Raw genomic sequence first — 22,199 nt, forward strand, 5'->3', positions numbered from 1 at the left:
GCTCGCAGTGACGCCCCCGGCCCCCACCATCAAGAAGCCGCCCTCTGCTGTGGCTGGACATCGGTTGTGTCTGGGGTGTGTGGGGAAGACCGAATCTCACCTGGGGGGGGGGGGTGAGAAACGCCGAGAGGGGACATCAGCCCCCTCCTCGGGGCAGGGAGGATGCGAGCATCTGGGCCAGAGTCTGGGTGGAGATAGGCCTGGAGACCATAGAGGTCTGGGGGCGCATCACGGGGGCTCACAGGGAGGGCAAAGTTTTTGTAATGAGAAAAGGAGAGAAGTTCAAGTGTCCATTGGTATTTGAGCGGATGTTCAAGTGGAGAATTTAGGCAGTACGTACACCCAAGTAAGGCCGCCTTCATCACTGTGAAGTTTTGCTGTCCCTGTTCCTTGTCCCCAGCAGACTGACATCCAGTCCTCGCCCTGTCCTGGGGGGCCGTGGGTGTCAGGACAGGGCGCCCATGGGTGTTCCCGCATCCTGGGTGGATGGCGCCTGCCACCGAGCATGGCTTGATCCCAGCCGTCTCTCTCAGCGGGAAATCGCTGGGAAACGGGGTGGGATGTGTGGGGAAGAGCCGGCCACTGGAGGTGTAAAGACAAAACAAATCACATAAGCCTTTATAGTCCAAAGTTTAACTTCACTGTATTTTTAATCTTCCCTCGAGTGCCTGCGTTTTGTGTTTACAGTTTTGCCTGGTGGTACTTGTTGCGGCTGGAGCCCGTTCTCAGCAGCCAGCGACGCTGGCAGGGAAGCAGGGGGCACACGTGGGGGTGTTAAAGTACTGGCTCCATCTTGATTTGTTAGCTTAAGACCATTCTTATCTGTTGGGGAAAACAGGACCCCCGCGGAGCTCCTCCTGCTCGTTCCTGGTGTTTTACTAAGACTGTTATATTTTCAGGTAATGAAAGTTTTCTTTTTATAAAGTCTAGTATTCAGATATTTTGCTGCTTCAGAAAGTCCTGCTTTTTAAGCCACCTGATGACTTACCACAGTTTTCCAGTAATTATTTGTACGGTTCCTGTTTCCATCTCAGCCTTGTATCTGTAGAGGCTTACAAGCCCTGGGCTCCTGTGCTCGGCCCTGGCAGGTGCATCAGGGAAGGCGCAAGGACTCGGGTTCTACCCGCTCAGGTCACCTGCCCAGGTAGCAGAGATCCAGAACAACCTGCCACCTTGCCTAAGGGCTTCTGGATTGCAGTGACTTGAAATGGTTTTATTTTGAGATTTTTAGAACTGAAAACCTTTTGCTTTTGAATTCCTTAAGATTTTTTTAAATTCTCTTTTAATTTTATTTCAAAATTGGGAAAATCCCAGACTGTTCCCTACCCAGCTTGTTGATTCTGGGTTGGACCCACCCTGGCAGGCTCTGCGAGAGGACTTCAGTATTTACCATAAGGACCAGGGGTCTCAGGAAGCCACTAGACCAGGACGGTCAGCAGCCCACAGTGTCCATGTGACAAAACCCGTGTGGGCTTCACAGAGACCAGCTCGCTCTGGCTCAGCCAACCACACAGGTGACACAGGGGCAACCGGACGCCTTCGCTGCAGGAATTTTATTCCTGGGTTTTCTGTTGTCCGACGTTTAAACGGGGAGCAGTGTATGTCTCAGCAGTGGGGTGCTGCACGTGGTACGGGGTCTCGAAGCCGAGCAGGAGCAGGGCACGGGCCAGCTTATCACTCTGCTCAGCGGCCCTTCTGTGTCCTCGAGGCTGCAGGCTGGTGTTCTCCCCGCATGCATGGACCATGTAGGTCCAAAGGAAGAAAGCAGAGTCAGGTGGCGCCCACCCAGCGCAGAGTGACCCCCATAAAAGGCCATGAGCAGCTGGGCTTTGCAGGATGGCCTTGTGTCCGAAATGGACTCTGTGTCTGGGGCTGCCCATGTCCCAGCAGAGGGAGGGACACTTCCACGCATTCCTGGCACTCCAGCTGTGCCCAGGGGACAGAAGGCTGTGCCTGCAGAGGTGGCCTGTCCCTTCCCACACCTCCACAGCCTCTGTCTCCCAACCCCAAGTGGACTCTCTTCCCCTTGTTCCCTCCTCGAGGGGGGAAGCAAGAAGACCCAAGGATGCAATCTGAGGGGCACCGGGGAGTTCCCACCCTTGTGAGAGTGGGGTGCCTCAGTGTGAGCACTGTTGCCCCCCAGAACTTGGGGACGGGAGGGACAGGAGCATGCAGGTCCCGGCTCACATCCTGCGTCCCCTGCACGAACCCGCCCAGTGGCATGAGGGGCTGGGCTGTGAGCCTCCGACCCAGGGGTCAGCCCCCCATGTGCCAGGAAGGGAGCTGTTCCACATGTGATCCGTGAGGATCACTCAGAACCCCCAGAGCCCTGCTTGGAGGAAGGAGCTGAGGCTGTCCTTGCCACTCGTGCGTTTCTGTGCAAGCTGTCGGAAGTGCCCCCCACACGCTCAGGGTGGGGGCAGCATCACCTCTCACGTCAATAATGTTCAAACTAATTCCTGCTTCATAACATTTTGGGGCTTTTCTTAATGTAAAGTTAGTAACTGTGTATGCTGATGTCAGAAATTTGAAATACGTTTCTTCTCTTCACCAATATTTGCTAACTCACGTGGGGAAGGGGCGACACCAGAATGCAGACGACTATCAGGACAGCGAGGGTCCCTCCTCCACCCACCACTCACCCCTAAGTATTCAGTACTGGGGACGTTTTCATTCTTGCTGAATTTGTTGTAAGTCTGAACATAGCATTTTGTGTCCTAAGAAAACCGGAATATGACAGCATAAGTATACTTGCTTGTCGTCAAGCATCATCGCAAATGAATTTTCTTTTACATGGAATGTCTACTGGGTGTCTTCAGTTTGCCCGAAGAGTGCAGAGCGTTTAGGGGTCTTTCTGAACGGTTTGCACATAAATAATGCTCTGATGGCATGCTTACACACAAATATTTGATTATTTCTCAAAATCCTGAAAGCGAAGTCCCTTGTTTCTGCATGAAGGGCTTTGGTGCAGAGGCGTCCGGTTGCTATCTAGAGTGTGTGCTGAACGTGCAGGTCTTGCGTGCCCAGCAGGCAGTCATCACACTTCAGTCTGGCAAACACGGGATATTTTTATTTTCATCATCTTGGCTCAATAGAGAGACGAGAAAAGTGTCTCCTGTATTGAATTTTATGTTCGTGATGGCTGGTGAGACTACTTTAAAAAGTCCATTTGCTGGATTTTTTAACTTTGTCGTGTTCGGGCTAGTACTCCAAGGAGTACTTTTCCCTTTGAGCGCAAACACGCACCCACACACGCACACTATTGCCTCGGTTCCAAATATTTTCCCAGCTTGTCACTGGCCTTTTAGCGTTGTTTATGAGCTTTTAGAATTTTTTATGTGGTTAAATATTTGTCTTTCTGCTCTGCCATTGCATTTAGACTTCCTTCTTCCCTCATCTGCAAACAGTGATGTCTTTGCTTCTGTTTTCCCTAATTTTTCATACTGAGTGTGTGTCGGTGTATGTGTGCATTCACACTAGACCATCTGGAAGGTGTTTTGGTATCTGGTGTCAGCTGGAGGTGGGCTGGCCTCGCGCCTCTAGATGCTGGCTCCTTCCTCGTGGATTTGCTGTTACGTCCGTGGGGGGTCCGCGGGGGCCCGAGGGGGGTCCTGCCCCATCAGTCCACCACTGGCTGCATCTGCCCCATGCTCTTGTCACTGCTGCAAACTTATGATACAGTTTAGTAACCCAGAGGGCTAACTCCCCCCAGAGTGCTTTTTATTTTCCCCAGATTTCTATAGTATTCATTAGTATTTCATATATAGCTTAGATAAATTTGTCATTTTTAAATCCCTAATGAAGCCCCTTATAATTTGGATTCAAATTAGGTTAAACATCCATTACATGAGAAAGAGTAAGCAATACTCAGTCTTACCAGCTGGTCTTTCTACTCACTCAGATGGACTTTGCGTCTCAGTCTACTAGCTAAATACCCTGTGGTTGTTATTTTTAATATTTTATTGCTCTTTTGAATGTTATCTGGCTTCCCTGTTGTATCCGCTCTCTTGCTAATTTTGACTTATGAGAATGAATTGTGTGTTTTGTTTTGCATCCAAACCCTCTATCGTTAGATCGAATATCTTTATTTTGGTTGATGTTCTCAGCGTGCTAAATATACACGCATACAGCCTCCCGGCCACACTTGTAGCTCAGATTTCTATTTCTGTGCTTATTGCGTTTTCTAGATGTTCCAGGGGAGTATTAAGTAGTGATGGTAATTATGTGCGTCTTTGTAAGTTCTGTAGTTTGGGGGGATCTTTTGTTTTTGTTTTTGCAGATGGAATACAAGAAACAAAAATTAAAGCATTGTCACTGGTGACATTAATTTCTGTTGGTGGGAGAGTTGCAGATACTGCGTAGACGGGCAGAGGGCCACGAAGATCAGATTGAACGGCCCTCTTGTCCTCTTATCGATGGGACAGGGACTGCCTGTACTGAAGATGTCCACAGCACTGTCCCCCAGGGTTTTGGAGACTTTGCAGGGAGCCTCACTTAGGGCAGAGACCAGGTCAGCCCCTGGTTGTGTCCCTAGGAGCTGGCCCAGCACAGAGCAAAGGAGTCAAGTAGGTGTTCAATGAACAGAGCACGGAGGCTCAGGCCGCGCAGCTGGAACATGACTTCGGGTCGTCCCGTCACTGAGCACGTCTTCCTCACGCCTACCTGTGATTTTCTGAACTTTCTTCCAAGGGATAACTGCCTACCAATACTTGTATCATGAGTGTCAGGACCCCCAAAGTAAGAAAAATGTGAAAATCTCTTCTGTGAATCTGTCACTCTGGCTGCATCGTTCCGCGGCAAAAGTACAAACAAGACTTTTCTCCAGGGATGGCAGAATTCAGAAATAAGCGGCATCTCTCACCCAGCAGCTGTGTGGGATGAAGCAAAGATGGTTTTCAAGGAAATAGCACCGACTCAGTGCTGGGGAGATGTGTCGTTTCCAAGGGGATGTCTTCAGAGACATTTTACCAGTCTTTCCTTTCACGGATCACAGCAGAAGGATTCGTGTCACCCCAGAGGGTGACAGAAAGGCCTGAGTCTAGAAGGCAGTCCACGAGCTACGTTCCGGGTGGTCTGTGAAGCCGCCACGTGTGTGGCCCTCACAGGAGAGCATGTCTGCCGAGGGCCCAGGATACCTACGAGCGTCAGGCCTGGTGTAAGAGGCCTAAGAGAAACCGCAGGCAGCTCTGAAGGGCGAGCCCGTGGCTCAGGAAGGCCTCCCAGACCACCCAGACGAGACGCACTGACGGGAGGGTGGTCCTGCCTTTCCCAAACCAGGCAAATCCTTCCACAGGAAGAGACACCATATACCAGGAGACAAGAGGCAGAAAGGAAGAGGAACTTGCAGGCAGCCCCGTCACTAAGGCCACGACGTCCACGGACTCCTGTCCCCACACCTGCAGAGAAGGGTCATCACTGTTAGAAGGAAACCAGCCACAGGACAGGAAGAGGCCCCGACCGAGACCAGCCCGTGCTTCTCAGATCGCTTCTCGGACTTGTGGCAGGAGGATTGTGCCAGCCCCTAGGGGGAAACCCACATTGAAAAAAGAGTAACTCTGTGTAATTACTTCTTTCTAGTCAACTTGCTTTTCTCTTACTTACAGACTTTCCTGGGTGGTTTTGGTTTTTTTCAATGAATTCCTTTGTTAGTAAATCCAGAATATAATATTTTTGCATACATTTACTAAAGTAAGTTTAATTTTTTTTAATACACTTTTAACATACATTATTTGGTAAATGAGGCTGGGACACTTACTTGTCCAAAATCATAAAACCCGGAAGAAGCAGAATTTAAACTGAAACCCAGATTTCCTGATATATTTTCTTTGCACAAAACACACTTTTCATTTGCCAACTTGTTTTCTAGTATCTTAAATTTTGGCACAAACCTTCAGCAGCTCCTATCAGAGGAGAGGGCTTGAGGTCCATGCTGTGGTCAGCAGCTACCCGGAGACTTGTGACAGTCAGACTCGACCACAGACTGTAGGTTGGGTGGATTCTCTCAAGTCTCATGCGTTTCAGAGACAGTGAAATAAATTCAGCCCCCAAAAATAATAGTCATTATGAACTCTGGCTTCAATTTTCCTTTAATATGGCCCTCTCAGATAATACATCCTTAACTCAGGGCTCTAGGGATGGGTCTCTGTAATTCCTAACCATCTAGGACAGACACATTCCAGGTGTATGTGCACTTGTGTGGTTTTCTGGGAAGAAGATTCCATGATTTCCTTCTATTGTCAAAGATTTCTGTCCCCCCAGAAAAGTTGTTGTGTGCAACCTCGTTCCCTTTGGTGGCCACTGAGAACAGGGAGCAGTAGTGATGGGGAGACTCTAAGACCAGCAGGTGGGGGCTCCCTGGGCAGCAGGGGTCTGTCCTCCAGCCTCCCAGATTCTAGAGGTGACCCTGCCCTTGGGTGCCTGTGCTGGCGTGGGCGCTGCAGCATGGCCTAGTCCCACTTGAGTGCTGTGCTCTTTCCCCAGATGGGTTAGTTTTTAGATGAAGATGCAGGAAATAGGTATCTCTCAGCCATGATTTTAGCAGACCCCTGGGAAATGTAAGCTTGTCATAGATTGCCCGAAGGATGTTCACCTCCTTGCATTCCTGGTCTGAGAACTTCAGGGGGTCCCGTGGGTTCCCTCCGGGCGCACCTGCCAGCTCAGACTGGCCGTGAGTGTGCGCCATGCCGTAGCACGGCCTGCCCCGGCGGCGCCCCGGGCTCCATTCAGTGACCACGCGGGCTGGGCTTCTCGTCGGCCACCCCGTCCACTGCTCACGTAGCACTCTCTGCTTGAAGCTAGTCTCCTGGTCAAAAGTCATTTTCTTGGATGGTTAGTTCTGTTAACATACTGGTGTTCCTCCATAGTTGATCAGTCCAAGTGCACTTTCTTACATCCAATTAGAGTCCTGGGAAATGGACCAAAATTAGTCATCTTTTTCTTATTTCCCCTTTGGGTGTTTGCTCATCTCTTAGACAGTTTTCCTTTTGGCTTTTGAGTCACTGGCATGGTTCTTCTGGTGACAGTCTCCTTGTTAATCATGCGTGCCCAGAGTCATGATACTGAGATTATGTCCAGACGTGTGGTGCAGTGGGGAGCAGGGCGGTGTTGTGGGGAGGGGGTGCGGCCAAGGACCCAGTAGGAACGGAGCACGGTTCTCCAATCCTGCTTTAGAGAGAACATCAGATTCACCCCTGTGGATATGGCTGGAGTCAATCCAATATAAGAATTTGTCTTTAGAGGTAGCAAAAAGGGTGTTTTGTGAAGGAGCGTTAAGAGGACCCCTGATGGTTTAATAATTTACCAGTAGCATTAATTTATCCTACCCTTTCTGGAAGCTCCCAATTCTTTGGACTAATAAGATTGTTCAGTTTACATTTGCCATCTGTTACATAAAGGGGACTTTTCTCTTGTGAGTCACTGAAGTCAGCGGGATAATCCCTTTGGCTCAGTCTGTTGCTGTCCGTGGCGTGAGGAACTGGGGTGCTCTCCAGCCCCTGCACTGCCTCCAGTAGGCTGGCTGAGTGACTTTGGGTTGGCTCTCAGCTTCTCTGGGCCTGACTGTGTGCAGAAGTGAGGAGGGAGCGTGCGGACAGGAGGCAGGCTTGCCCTCTCCCTCTGGCCTCCAAGGAGAGGGAGCCCCTGCCAAGAGGCCTGGCGGCCGGAAAGAAGCAAGACTCCTTTTCTTTTTTTTTTTCTTTTTTATTATTATAATAATATTTTTTTATTATATTATGTTAGTCACCATACAGTACATCCCTGGTTTTTGATGTAAAGTTCCGTGATTCATTAGTTGCGTATAACACCCAGTGCACCATGTAATACGTGCCCTCCTTACTACCCATTCTTAAAAGGCTTCTGAGATTCCAGACAGGGTTGGGCAACGCTCAGAACTGACAAGACTGGACACAAGTGGGGATGCGGGGCAGACAGTAGAGAGCCGTCTGGGGAATGCTGTGGTCAGCACCCACGCTCTGCCTCACCTGAGATCCCCGAGTTGTCCAGAGGCAGAACCACCGACCATATCTGGAGGCGGCATTTCCGGTGCGAACAGTGCGGCTGCCGACTCTGGAGGCCATGGCAGCCCTGGGCTCCTCCCATCAGCAGGCGAGTGCGGGCAGGACTGCGAGGGAGGGAGGAGGACCCGGTGGGGCCGAGCCCTGGACACTCCTGCTTATCAGGCTGGTACGCACGCTCATGCGAGGGTCCCTCCGGAGATGCCAAGAAACAGCCTGAGAACACTTCCAGGGAGAATGTTCTGGAAATGACACTGATGTAGGCTTCGCCCAGCATAGTACAATGAGGAAAAGGACGGTGGCCTTATCCACAGTAACAGGCGGTGATGAGGCCTAGGACGCTGGGCTCCAGGCGCGGAGGAGTTGGGTCTGTTCCGACCGGTGCACACCCTGATGATATTGTAAGTCGTCCCACGCCCCAGACGTAACTTGCAGGTTAATTCCCAAATTCTAATCTGAATTTATGTGAAAACTTTTCCACTTTTTATCCCTCCCTCAAGTACCGAAGTTTCACTTGTCTTTCTTGAGAGGTAGTTACAAGAACTGCATGGCAGTTTTTCACCAGGACAGAACATCCCTTCTGGTGATGTCCCTGCTTGGCCTCCCGTCTCCTGAAGTAGTCCCAGGTGGGGCTGGATCCATTTGGAATCCTGAGTCCTCCTGGGTCCTCGAAGAGAGCTCAGGGGACACCACGTGAAAGGACACTGGGAGCTCAGCTTCATCCGGCCCGTGCTGGTTGTCCCGAGGCTGTGGTACGGCTGCCCGACCTGGTGCTGGACTCCTGGAGCTGAGCGTTCACTGGCTCACGGCATCAACTGCTGCTCGAAGTCTAAACTGTCTGGGGCTGGCTGTTCTCTCCTGCAAGCTGCCGGCCCCGTTGGGGAGCGTACGTGCTGAGCGCTCAGGGAGGGGCCAGCACCCTCTGGGGCGGCAGGTGTGGCTGGGAGGCCAAGCTCGCTCAGGGAGGCCCTTCCGGACAGGCGGCGGGGCAGGACCTCCGCTGTCATTGCTGGGAGTGACAGCCGGCACAGGTGCGTGCGTCCTGGGGACCGATGAGTCAGAATAAGACACTCCTCACATGCTCCCAAGGGAAGCTGGAAACAAGACAAAAGTACAATGCTGAGGAGAACTCAGGGCTTTAATTTTAAAGGCAGTTCCTTCTCGTTGTCATGACTGTCTTCCGGCTGGAGGGTGAACTTCTCCCGTGTCGGAGTTTAATGACTTAGAATCCGTTGTACACGTAATCATTTAGAGGGGGGCCAGCAAGCCCTCAGCAGGATCGGAGGGTCTACTCTTCTCCCAGGCCCAGACCTGCCAGACCTGCCAGACCTGCCAGGACCAGTCATAGGACTTTTAAGCATCTCCAAGGGTCCCCTGTGACGTGTTCGCCGACATCACTGCTCAGATGGATTGTGGCATGAGAATGAAAGTGGCTTCTCTTAAGCACGCCGCCGTTGTTGAGCTGGTTGTGCTGTGGAGCGAGCGCCCAGTGTGGCTTTTTACTGAGATGATTGCGCCACACCACGTCTCCTGTTTCCTTCCTAACGTTGGGCTTGACTTCAGGAGCCTCAGAGAGGAAGAAAATCGATTCCGTGGTTACCCAGGAGGCATTTCCTCGTTCTTAAAACCCCTAATATTGAAGTCCTGATGGCTAAGGAGGCTGTGCTCGGCTCGCAGGAACCGCAGGCAGGAGTCAGCCCGCAAAAGGGCGAATTATTCGAAAAGCTGCCCTCTCCCACTCCATCCAGAAGCCTTGGTTCCTCGCTTTGTTCCCTCCTGTAACCTTTTAATGGCTGGTTCAGTAGAAGCCTCCTGATAACTCATTAAAATGATCACCTTCGAAAACGTCTTTGCGCTCCACACGCGGACGGCCGGGATATGAGAGGGGATCGCGCGTCCCAACGGCTCCGCCTTGTTCTTGTCGCTTAGGTCTGTCGAGACAAGAGCTGGCCACTCAGGGCCACTGAGCAAGGTGGCATCTGAATGGGGTGGAAAGGCCGTCCTCGGCCACGGCAAAGGGACGCTCTGGTGACCGCCTTGAGAACATGCAAAACGTTCCTAAGTGGACAGTTCCAGAGCCTCATTTCCATCTATCTAGACTGTCATTTGTACATCAGAAAAATGCCCTGTTTTATAGTGTCAGAATGGGAACTCCTACAACAGAAAGGAAGGATTCAAAACACTTCATATCGAAGAATAGAGGTGGGTTAGACACTGGAAAAGGAAAATAATCACCTCACAATTTGTCGGCTCTTGTGTTCATTTCCTTCGGAAGCTCTTTAATATTGGAGGCCTCTACACCGCTGCTGGGGCCGCCGCCTTGTCTCTGGAGAGGAGAAGTTCTGGCACATTGTGCAAGTACTCAACACCAGCACTGATGGGCGGTGGAGAGTAGCCTTTGCCATCACTGCGGTTCAGGGCGTGGGGCGCCCTTACGCTTGTGTGGCGTTGAGGAAGGCAGGCATGCTGAGGCTGAGGTGGGACTCGCCTCCCGTGTGTGGAGTCCACGCCACCCCACGATCCCACACTGGTTTTTGAACAGACAAAGGACGTGAAGGATGGGAAGCACAGCCAGGTCGCAGCCGGCGGGCTTTCACAACAAACCCCGTGAAGAGCTGGAGCGACGGAAGAAGATTCGGGTGCATAGGGCCTCACCGCTTCTGGGGACGTCGTGTCCGAGGCCAGCACACCAAAACCACAGGCCGCCGTGGCCGCACCGTGAGGGGGCCAAGCAGAAATAAATCTGTAGGCCTTGTCTGTGAATAAATAATTGATACACCTAAAAGATAAAATAAAATAAAACCGGAGATGGGATAGAAACAAGAAAGGGAATGTGTAGGGCAGACGGCAAGTGCCTCGCGTGACACAGCGGACGGGACAGACGGAGGCCGCCTGTAGGTGCCGGCGCTTTGCGGGGTGAGCCACAGGTCCTCCGGTCCCGCTCCCTGCGAGCTGAGGGAGCCACAGAGGCACGGCCATCCCACCCCACCGGGACCTCACCCTTCTCCCACCGTAAGGCCTGCTGTCTACGCACGAGGAAGGCACCGTTGCTCAGATGGAATGTTCCTGGGTCAAGCCAGGGTAGTGTATCTGAGCCCAGAGTGCTCCAGAAGTCGGTAATTTCGCATGGTGTTTACGGAGCAGGCGTGTTCCGCTCTCACTCACACAGTGTTTTAGCTACGCTGGGGAAAATTCTAGAAACAAGAACTCCCTCAACTCATCTCAGAATCAGGTTCGGTAAGTTACCAGTGTATCTTTGTAAGACCTGGACCGTACTTCATTCGGTGGGCCCTGAGCACACCTGCCGCACGTGTGTGTGTGTGTGTGTGTGAAGACTTGCGGTGCAGTTGCCAGGGATCGTGGTGCAGGATTCTCCTTGGCTGGATGTCAGAATTCCATCCTAGGTCAGCTTTGCCCTGATGGAAGCTCACACCTGTTGGCTGGCTTGCTTGCTGTCCTGTCCCACGGGGCAGCGTGTGACCTTTGAGGACCGCCGCGAAGGAGACCGGGTCCTCACTGTCGCCGGCGTGCCTGCCTCTACCTCCGCATCAGAGGAAGCCTGGTGACTCAGTCCCGGCTCCTTGTCTCTGACCACTCTGTCCACCTTCCTGAAACGGGGTACACCTCCAGGGCAATGAAGCAGAGCCCTGGGGGATTTTTATTCCATTGGCAGCTCCTGGGCGCATTGCTCATTGTGTGTGTCCATGCTCACAAGCAAAGGAGACACGGGAAGCTTCATATCACACCCTGCTTTGCAAAGCTGGCTTGCTGTCCGGGAAAACGGTAGTCACAGGGCTTGAGACAGAAGTTAAAATTTGCGCAAACTCGTGAAAAGTTGCATTGCTCTTACTTGGGGAAAGGGCCAGTCATAATTTCCCGGGTAACCATTATTTGGAAGGTTTGAAGGGTAATAAGAAAAACATGTCAGTCTGTGGGAAGGAGTGACCGAAAGCCAAACTGAGAACTGTATCAGTTGCCCCAGTGATGGCAGCTCCGGGGACGGTCCCTCCGTGCCGCACATGCACAGGCCTTGGTGCAATTTCAGCCTCTGCTTCGGGGCAGTCGTCCGGCGAGAGCGCGGCCTGAGACCCACACCCTTGGTTCCCACGCCGACTTTGACCTGACCCTGTGTATTTTTCAGTGGAGCGCAGTTCTGAGTGAGAGCCAAGAATACATGCAAATCTCAGTGGGATTTGCGCTAATGTTCCAAAGCTGTCATTCTGGGAAAGAAGAGCAATTTGGAAACATTCAAGCACAGATGAAAGTGGACTGGTTTTCTTTTTGAAAATATAATTGCCGCAGAAGTTAGCCAAGTCCATTCAAAGCAGTGCAGTTTGGCTCAGTGCTAGTGGCGGCAGCAGTGAGATGAGCCGGGCGGGTGACGGTATGACAGTTGGGGCAGGTGGGGCACCGGAGAGACAGACAGGTGGGCACTGTCCCCGGGAGGGGACCTGCGGTAGCTCAGGGGTCCCCGTGCCCGGGACCTTGCGGCTCACCAGCACCACCAGAGGTGGCCATTCTGCTCTAATGAACCCTGTTCCTTCTGAGCTTTGCCTTGGATCAAGGAGTTTAACCAAAAACAAAAGGAATGTGAATAAACATGAGTCAGTGAGCAAGATACTTAATACCTGCAGCATCTGAGTTCAACCGGCATATCTTTATTTTTTTAAAGATTTCATTCATTCACTTGACAGAGAGAGACAGAGAGAGAGAGGGAATACAAGCAGGGGGAGCAGCAGAGGGAGAGGGAGGAACAGGCTTCCCTCTGAGCAGGGAGCCCAACACGGGCCTTGATCCCAGGACCCCGGGATCATGACCTGAGCCAAAGACAGATGCTTCACCGACTGAGCCCCCCAGGTGCCCCATTTTTTTAAGCTTTCATTGATTTGTTCTGCGGGGAGAGTGTGAATTCTGTGGGATTGTATTAGTGTGCCCCTCTGCCGATGGGACCATTCAGACTGTGGACTGTTGGTAGAGCCTGGCGGATCCCGTCCTAGTTTGACCTCGGAAAGGACGGACAGAGCTGCCGAGCACTCCCGGCTGCGGCCATAGCCGAGATGCCAGGAATTTGTGCTAGAGCACCGGATGAAGACCTGCCTTTCTCTGTGCTCCGGAGGTGACAAAACGCTTACACCTCCACCGATGGGGTTCTTTGAGCAAGCTTTCATCTCATTTTTCTGGGATGAACAGTTCCCTTTTTGGCATACAACTACCAGGACGTCAAAGAGTTTTAGGATTTTCTCCACCGCCCGTTAGGTCTGGGACAGATGAAGTGTGTGACCTAGAAAGGCAACAAGATACCATCCAGAATTGTTGACTGTGGTTGAAGCATTTTGGTGAAGCCAAGCTAGGCTAGGCTTTTAAAAACTTTTATGACTTCTTGGAATTTAGAACTTCTGTATAACGTAAGTGATGACTCCACGTGTGTGGAAAGTTCTGGAGTCCGTGTCTGATGCCGTAAGTAGGTTGACGTGGTCATGCTGCACATGGGGTTGTGCGGACTAACGCTCGGAGCGGGGCTTCCTACAGAATGCCAAACAGGAGGGGGTTTGCTGTGCGTTTTGAAACCGCCCGGAAGGTATTCGCTGATTCCCCTACAGACATTTATTGAGTACACACGGTGTGCCAGACACGTGGCTGGGTCGGAGGGCAGCACCGAGAACAAGTCGGGCGTCTGCACAGAGGCGCCAGGCTGATGGAGGGGTCAGCTGAAAACCTGCCCTCCCTGCACGTAACCTCCAGTTTCTCGAGGGGCCTTCTCTGCGTCCCTGAGCTGCTTTCACTGGGTAACCAGGAACTTCAGGCAAGTGAAGTCTGCCTACTGGAGGGTGAACTTTTCACCGTCCAGATTGCTCGGTGGGCCCTACGATGGATCTTGCGAGTCTCGGTCCTTGGTGGTGTGTGATGATGGCAGTGAGCGGCTGTGTCGGAGACCGTCGAGAAGGGCGTGCTGTGCACACTGACTCAGTTTTGTCACCTCAGTCACAATACTTCATCTGTGCGCAGGACCGTTGGGAATCTGTCATTTACAGCTCATATTGGCAAAAACTAATGCCTGTGTAGATTTCAAGGTAGCTTAATGCCATTCGATTTCATGGTCTTGGGCAGGTTCTCCCAGCTCCGGGCTCGGGGTGGGGGCTGTGGGGTATGTGCTGTGGGGCACTTGAAACCTCGAAGCTCTATCTGCTTTGTTTTTTAGCAGAATGCTTCGTAATCTTTGAAAATGTCGCCTAGGATGGCTTAAAAACTGGAAGAGAGATGGTTATTCAGTTAACTCTTTGAATGAGGTTTTTGTCCAAAAGTTTTGTCTTTTCAATGGTTTTGGTAACTGATAAAAAGTAATCTGTACCTTGCTGCTGAAATAGTTAAACCTCATTATGAAGTTCATGACCATTTTCTGTCTGGATTCTGTTTGTAAGAATCATCGGGTCAGAAAATACAGTGTCTACAGCAGACCTGCTCCATGAACCGTGTTCTGAAACTCTGATAACCAAATCGGCAGTCTTCTCTAAGGAGATGTGGGATGGACTACTTCTGGCAGGAAACTGGAAAAATAGCCAGGACCAGAGGTTCTCCTCCATTGCTCCAAGTACCGAATCCCACGTGGGCTTGTCTGGGGGAAGGCCACTCATGTGAACCATCCCTCGGAGAGGCAGGGTTTGCTAATCCCCCCCCACACACACACTGCAGAACCAGCCATGCTTGATTTTGCTTGGATTTCTACTCATGACTCTTCAAGAAAAGAATGTAAACTCTTCGTATTTATAGCTACAAACATATTTAGGAGAAATCGATCACACTCAGCTTGGTTGTGTCATTAGTGAGAGCACACATTCATCTCTAATCTCACTTTTAAACCAGCTTTTTGTTCATTGGTTTCCAGTAAGTTCATACCACCCACGCCCAAATACCTGGCATCACAAGAAAATAATCTGTTAACTCGCGGGCCCCCTGCCAGGCTGGGAGTGCGTGTTGGTCTCTGCGTAGTGCACGTTTGTGTCTACCATCTGCACCCTGACTGGAAATTTTGTGTGAATCCACAAGATGAATCCTGCATTTTGAGTATAAAAATTTTAATAGCTTTAAAAATATTGAGCCTTCCTTTTACACCAAATGGCAAGTTTATTCTTTGCATCCAGAAACGGTATCCAAATACTTAATGCTGGCTTCCGTCTTCTTGTGTTCTTGCAGTGAGATTTTATTTGCTTCATTAGCTCACAGTTAATTTTGCCTAAACGTCCCATAGTGTTTCAGTGTTGCTGGATAGGAGAATGGTGAGTGAACGTGGGAATCTCACATAAACGGTTATAGTAAGGTGACTTTACTGTTTTTTTAATTTCCTTATATAGAAGCGTGGGTCTTCTTGATCATTTTTATATTTCTTTATAACGAAATTTAGAAAGCAATGAGAAGAAAATTAATCATTTATAGTCCTCCAATACTGCTACCATTAATATCTCAAATTATTTCCCATAAATATTTTTCCTACACATCTTTTAAATATCATGGTAACCATCGTGTACATAAAATTTATAGACTGTCCCCTTTAACTTACAATCTTATAAGACTCAGCACTGCCAAATGGACTTCAAAATCACTTAAAAAAATTTTTTTTTATTTTGAAATAATTATAGAGTCACAGGACGTTACGATCTCCGCTGCTGGTAATATGTTGTAAACAATACTGCAATATTAACACTAGGGATTTGGCATTTGGTGCCGTCAACAGACTTCATTCAGAAGTCACCAGTTACGTGTCCGTCTGTCTGTGTGTAGTTCTATCAATCACATATGTAATTTCGTGTAACCACCGCCCCAATCAAGACACAGAATTGTCCCATCTCCAGAGATTCCTCCTACAACGCTTTTATGGACACACATACACCATCCCCTACCTCTGGCAACCACTAATATGTTCTTTTTCTCTATAATTTTGTCATGTCAAGAATGACATACAAATGAAACTCTATAATACAGTCTTGGAGACTGGCTTTATTTACTCAGCATCGTCCTCTGGGGATTCATTCGAGTTGTGTGTATCGAAAGCTTGTGCTGTTTCATTGCTGTGAGCGGATTGATCTTGGCTTGCTTAACCATTTACGCCTCAAAGGACATCTGGGTTTTTTCCAGCCTGGGTGTTACGAATAAAGATTTCTGTATGAACAGAGTCTTCAGTCCTCTGGGATTACTGTCCGACGATGGGCTTGTTGGCTTGTACAGTAAGTGGGCAGGTCGCATGTTGTAAGAAACGCGCAGACTGTTTTCCAGTGGCCATACTGCTTACATCCCCCCGGCCGTGTGTGAGAGATCCAGTTTCTCTGCACCCTTGCCAGCATTGGATGTTATCACTCTTCTGTTTTTTATTTTAGTCATTGATAGGTAGGTAGCGATATCTTATTGCAGTTTTATATTTCTCTGATGGCTGAAGATGTTGAATATATTTTCACATGGCTCTTTGCCATCCGTATATCTTCTTTTGTGAAACAACTGTTTATCTCTTTTGCCCATTTTTTAATTGGACTGTTTGTTTTATTTTACTGTTGAGTTTTGAGAATTCCTTATGCTATGGACACAGACCTTTGTTGGACGAGTGCTTTGCAAATGTTTTCTCCGAGCCTCTAGCATCTCTATTCATCTTCTTCACAGACTTGTTGAGAGCAAACATTTTAAATTTTGATTAAGTTCAATTTATCGTTTCCCTTTTAGGGATCATGCTTTTGTTGTCATGTCTAAAAATTTTTCCCCTAGCTGTAGGTCCTAAAGATTTTCTATTAAACATTTTATAATTTTATGGTTTATGTTTATATCTCTGATCCATTTTCAGTTAATTCTTCTATTATAAGTTATGGGAGTTAGGTCACATGGCTTGTTTTCTTGTTTTTCCCTTGGACATCCACTGCTCTAGCACTATTTGCTGAAAAGACTCTCTTTCCTCCAGCAAATTAACTTCCCATCGCTGTCCGAGAGCAGTTGGGTATAACTGGATGGGTCTATTCCAGGGTTCCCTCTTCTGTTCTGTCGGCCCCCGCGTCTGCCTCTCCCCCAGTACCACACTCCCTTAATTACTTAAGCTACCTTGTAAGTCTTCACATGGCTTCAGGGATTCCTCCCACTTGGTTATTCTTTCTCAAAATTGTTTTTAGCTATTTCTGGTTTTTGGCATTTGCATTTCCATTTTAGAACGAGCTTGTCTATACCTACAAAAAGCCTTGCTTAGATTCTGATAAGAATTGCATTATACCTACAGATCAATTTTTGGAGAATTAAACTCTTCACTGTGTTGAGCCGTCTCATCTATGAACGCAGCATCTCTCTCCATTTACTTAGCTCTTCTTTGATTTCTTTCCGTAGCATTCTGCAGTTTTCAGCACACCGAGACTGTATGCCTTTTGTTAGGTCTTACCTAAGTATTCCATTGTTCTGGGAGCAATTGTAAATGGCACAATCGCTTTTAATGTCTGTGTACAATTCCATGCAGGGGATGTATCATCATTTACTGAATTCTTCTGAGTTTGCTGGACATTTAAATTGTTTCCCATTTCTTCATTCTTATATATTAAAAAAACATTGTAACAAACAGCTTTCTATATTCAAATTTTATTTACAAAGTCTGAAAACTGAGGTTCCTGGGTCAGAAGGTACGAATGTATGTGCATTTGGATAGACCATGGAATTTGTGCATAGAATAAAAGAAGTCTGTGCATAAGACCAGTGCTTTTCTTTTTTTTTTTTTTAAAGATTTTATTTATTTGACAGAGATAGAGACAGCCAGCGAGAGAGGGAACACAAGCAGGGGGAGTGGGAGAGGAAGAAGCAGGCTCATAGCGGAGGAGCCTGATGTGGGGCTCGATCCCATAACGCCAGGATCACGCCCTGAGCCGAAGGCAGACGCTTAACCGCTGTGCCACCCAGGCACCCCAAGACCAGTGCTTTTCCATTCATGGAATTTTCTTTTCTGTTCACATTTCTTTCTCTTTTAAAACATGGATTTATTGGCTCTTTAGATCATTTCTTGCATTGTAGCTGATTACTTTCTATCACAATATAAAATTCTTTACGGGCATGATTATTGTTTTCCCCAAAACATGACCTCATCCTGTGTCCTTGCCCACGTGGTAAATGGCGCTGCCGTTATTCTCCCCAAGCAAGTGGCCTCTTAAGATCCTTTTGCAAATTATTCCAATCTGAATGTGAATAATGCTATCAGTTTGAATAATTCATCCTTATCTGCCCCGGACAGATTCTGCTTTGCCTGCCCTCCCGCAGGTTACAGACGTGAGGCTGAGCAAACGGCCAGTGCTGGCCTCCTGCAGGGAGGGTGCTCTGCATGGCTACTTTCAGAGGAAGGGCTGGGAATGTCGACATTCCAGGATAAGGCTTTTCCAATCGGAGCAATCAATCTTAATAACTGTTGCCACGTATTTGTTGGACCATTAAAAAATCTGTTCCGTAAGCCACCTTGTCTTTATGGAAACCAAGGTGGCTCTCTCTACACAGGTTTGCTTGGAGACACCCCATCAGCCTGTCCCGGTGCTCCCTCCTTCCTCTGCTCACTCCGCGGGAGAAGGTGCTGTTGCCCTGAGCCTCATGTCTTTCAATGGACGTCTAAGCTATTAATACCGCCCATGGTTTCTGCCCAGCAGCTCGAGCCCTTGACTCGCCTTTTAGGTCTGGTTTGCCCGTGAGTGCCAGAGACTCTATACTCGCGTTACAGTTTGTGCCTTTGACTTAAATGTTCCCAAGGACAAATCTATAGTGATGGTCTTCAGCATCTAGCAAGAAAGACACAAACAACCCGTGTAGATGTCGATTGTTCACGCTATCTTGGCGAATATTCTTTGCCCTTTGAAAGATTTGAACCTACCGTCTGACCAGTAGCCCCGAATGTAAGTTCTTAGGGATGGTGATGGAGAGCCGTGGTTCCACAGCTCAAATTTTCTTTTGATGAGAAAAATAAGTGAAACCCCCATAATGACACTCGTAGATTTGTCTTCTGCCTCTAACAGTGTAGTCCGGCCAGGGGACTGTCCCCTTTTACTAGAGAAGGAACAAGAGCGGGCCATGATCCGTTGGACACGTAGCTGTCCATCCAGGTGGCTCAGCACATCCTGGGTAAGGTTAGTGCCCGGGTGTAAGCGGGGGACCCAGGGCTGTTCACAGACTGTAGTTACAGAGGACTCGAAACAGAAAATAGCCTCTTGTGAGCGAGAGAGTCCTGTGGGCACTGAGTTGCCGACCACTGGCTGATTCAGCATTTCCTTATTCTGCTCCTTCAGGAACATCGGGGTTTTGTTGTTGTTCGTTTTTAAAGATTTATTTATTTATTTTAGAGAGAGCAAGCTTGCAAGCATGGGGGGAGGGGCAGCAGGAGAGAGAAACTCAAGCAGACTCCCCGCTGAGCACAGAGCCTGACCCTGACTCTGTGCTCCGGCCGAGACCCTGAGATCATGACCTGAGCCGAACTCAGGAGTCAGACGCTTCACCGACTGAGCCGCCAGGTGCCCCAGGAGCATCGGCTTTTGACAACTTCTTCTGGTAGAGGTGTTGATCAAGCATTTACAAAATGTTCATTTTGGGGAGAAAATAAAACTAGGATATCAAGTCAGAAATATATAAATAATTGGGGCGCCTGGCTGGCTCTGTCAGAAGAGCGGGCAACTTGATCCTGGCGTCATGAGTTCGAACCCCATGTTTGGTGTAAAGATTACCAAAGAAAATAAATAAATAAATTTTTAAAAATAAAAAAGAAATATATAAATTTATGAGTCTTGGAGAAGGTAATATTCAGATAAATGAAAGTTTCCATTTGCTGGAAAAGGATGACACGCGTCCCTGTAGATCTCACTGGGATATGACCGCAGCTCCTTAATTTTACTGATCCTGGGGATTATCACCACGTAGGTTTTTCATTTGGGATTTTAAAGCCTCTGTTTTTCTGACCTCTCAGTACATCCTCTCTCATACTACCCATCCCAAACCCAAAGTGAAAAGGTTCTGAGGAGGAGGAAAAGAAATAGCGTGGTGGCATCTGTCTCTTTGGTGAGCACCTGGTGGTGTCCATCCCCTCTGTGGGTCTTTACTTGGCGCTCTTTTTAAACTCGTGCTGAGGAATAAGGTCCTCGGGCCCTTCGTACGCACCTCCTGCTGCCCCAGAGCTCACACCATCGCCACAGAAAGCCGTCTGTTCCTTGAGGAAACCTCTCTGTGGCCAGACCTAAGGCTTAGGTTTTCCGTCCACACCCAGGTCTGAGGCTCTTTGGAGACTCCTCCGTGCATCTGAATAAATGCACATCCACAGGTGGGGAAGTTCTCGTCTCGCATTAGAGATGACTCGTTAGAAAGTACATCACCGAAGGCAACTTTCGAGATGAGGTGGGAAGGGCCAAGGAGCCATGTGTAGAGCTGGACAGCCGCCAGAGCCCCCGCCCCCGGCCTTGCAGATGCTGCTTCCCCAGTGGGCTGGGGTGGGGAGCCCACCGGGAGGCTGGGGAGCTGCAGCCTGCCTGCCAGTGGGGCGTCGTGGCCCTCAGACCCCGCAGCCCTCCCCTGGGCGAGGGAGGCCTGCAGAACTGACACTCCGGGGTCTGTCTTACAGTCACAGCCCTCAGGGAGTCCGAGTTGCGTGCACTGTGATTTATACAAGTGCCGCGGACAAGAGCCTCTCAGAGGATGGGAGGGAAAGTGATTGGAGGGGACAGCAGGTGATGGGAGGTAGAAAGAGGGACAGGTGAGGGGCTGGAGCTTGCACTTCAACACAGACGGCAGCATCCATCTTGCCTCGACAACCAGAACTGACAGGAGTAGAGGTGTTGAAGGCAGGATTTGGGATGGAAGGGAACGGGGTTTGGCTCTGCTGGTCTCCCAGGCTTCCTCCGTGTCCTTCACCTTGTGCTGCCCTGACGCCCCGTGCAGATGCCCCGTCCTGGCCCAATGTCCCTGGGTGTGAGCTATCGTGGTAACCGCTCCTCCGTGCTGATGCTCTTCTTTGGGAAGAAGGAAACGCAGCATTCCAGGATGAGAGCGAGCCACGGACTGCGTGTGTCGGCACAGACGCCCAGCCCGCCGGGAATCCTGCGGGAGCAGCGAGTTAAATACACCTGCACTCCCGCCCTGGAAACGACCAGGGTGGAAAACAGATCTCGGGCAGCTGAGCACCTCTTTCCCCTACTCAGGTGTCATCTGTCCCACTCCTGAAATTTCAGAGCTTCTACCTGCTGGCTCAACATTTCGCCAGCGTTTTCCTTTCTCTTACCGGCCCTCCGCCTTCCTGCTCGCCTCCCTCCTGCGCGCTTGTAGATTTCCTCCTAAATAGAGCCGTCCGTGTTTTGTCCGGTCTCCAGCAACTGCCACAGGATCAGCTTGATTTCTGCTCTTGCGGGGAGGGGTGCCCTTTACTAAGTGGCTCAGATTATTTTTAGCCCCTGAGAGATGGAGAGCGAACTTTCTGTGGACACCAACGGATGGGACAAATGCAGCGGGCCCTGTCCCCACACGCCGGCGAGAGCAGACACGCTGGCCGAGGCGCGGGCTGGGCTGCTCACACATGGCCCAGGCCTGGTCGGGGGGCTGCGGGGCTGCCTGCAGGATGGGTCCAGGATGGATGCAGGGAACCAGCTCCAGGCCCTTGATCCGCTGAAGGAGCCGCCTGACCGTCCGAAAGGAGGGGGCCCTTCTGGTTCCTAGAGTTTGTGGTTCCGGTCATGCTCATGTCACATTAGCACTGTGTACAAAGCCACCTGCCCTGGGGGTTTTGCAGTGAGCTGCATGTCTGCATCGGTTCAGCAAGCTTTACTGACCACAAAGACGGTGCAGGAGCTCCCGGGGGGGTGCTCCCCCACTTCCCACCCCACCCCCAGGGCTGTTTAGGGCGTCCCCTCTGATCTGCACCTTCTGGCAGAAGCACAGAAAGCTGGGGGAGCTCTTCTCTCCTCCTCGAAAGCATTCCTAAACTTCTGTTTCCAGCAACAGCCTAGACTGTGAGTGGCGAGCTCTCTTGCTAAGAACAGTTAATAGTACTGGATACACTCTCTTTCTTAAAATATGTACGTTAGTGAGTTGGGAAGTTAGTAACAAATATTCAGAGGCCAAAACCTGTGTTAGAGGGAGAACCCAGAATGAGAGGACAGTGTCTTTGATGGCAGCTGACAAAGCTGCTGAACTTGCGATGACCTCATGGCCTCACAGGGC

General features: G+C 49.9%; 1 protein-coding gene and 1 pseudogene across 5 annotated transcripts in view; both read left to right on the top strand.

Annotated features, from left to right (window-relative positions):
• The window catches only part of RPS6KA2 (ribosomal protein S6 kinase A2), a 332,623-nt gene that overhangs the window by 217,206 nt on the left and 93,218 nt on the right, over positions 1-22,199 (top strand). The gene's annotated exons all lie outside the window — the stretch shown is intronic.
• Positions 6,681-17,698, top strand: LOC123001341 (40S ribosomal protein S18-like; annotated as a pseudogene).

Source organism: Ursus arctos, unplaced genomic scaffold (assembly GCF_023065955.2).
Source record: "Ursus arctos isolate Adak ecotype North America unplaced genomic scaffold, UrsArc2.0 scaffold_13, whole genome shotgun sequence".
NCBI lineage: Eukaryota > Metazoa > Chordata > Mammalia > Carnivora > Ursidae > Ursus > Ursus arctos.